Below are 324 nucleotides of genomic sequence, written 5' to 3'. Positions count from 1 at the left end.
TGGGGTCATCTGCATTCCTCAGAGTCCCACGTTGCTGGAGTTCTTCGAAAAGCCTTGGAGTATGACAGCCAGGGGAAGGGTGGGGTGAGCAGGCGGTCGTTCCCTGGGACTCTTTCTAGGTTCCAGTTCTGGCCCCGCCGCTGGCGGACCGGGTGACCTTGGGGGAGCCCCTTTCCTCTCCCGGCCTCAGTCTCCCCGTAGGTACTCGGCGGACGTTGCGTGCCCAGGTGGGGAGCCGGAGAAGGCCGGCAGAGGCAGGCCCGGGTGGGAGCGGGACCGCCCACTGCGGCTGGCCGGGACCTCCCGGGCCCGCGGAGGCGGCGC

This window comes from Suricata suricatta, chromosome 13 (assembly GCF_006229205.1).
Source record: "Suricata suricatta isolate VVHF042 chromosome 13, meerkat_22Aug2017_6uvM2_HiC, whole genome shotgun sequence".
In the NCBI taxonomy this organism is placed as follows: domain Eukaryota; kingdom Metazoa; phylum Chordata; class Mammalia; order Carnivora; family Herpestidae; genus Suricata; species Suricata suricatta.
Note: the sequence above shows the minus strand (reverse complement) of the source record.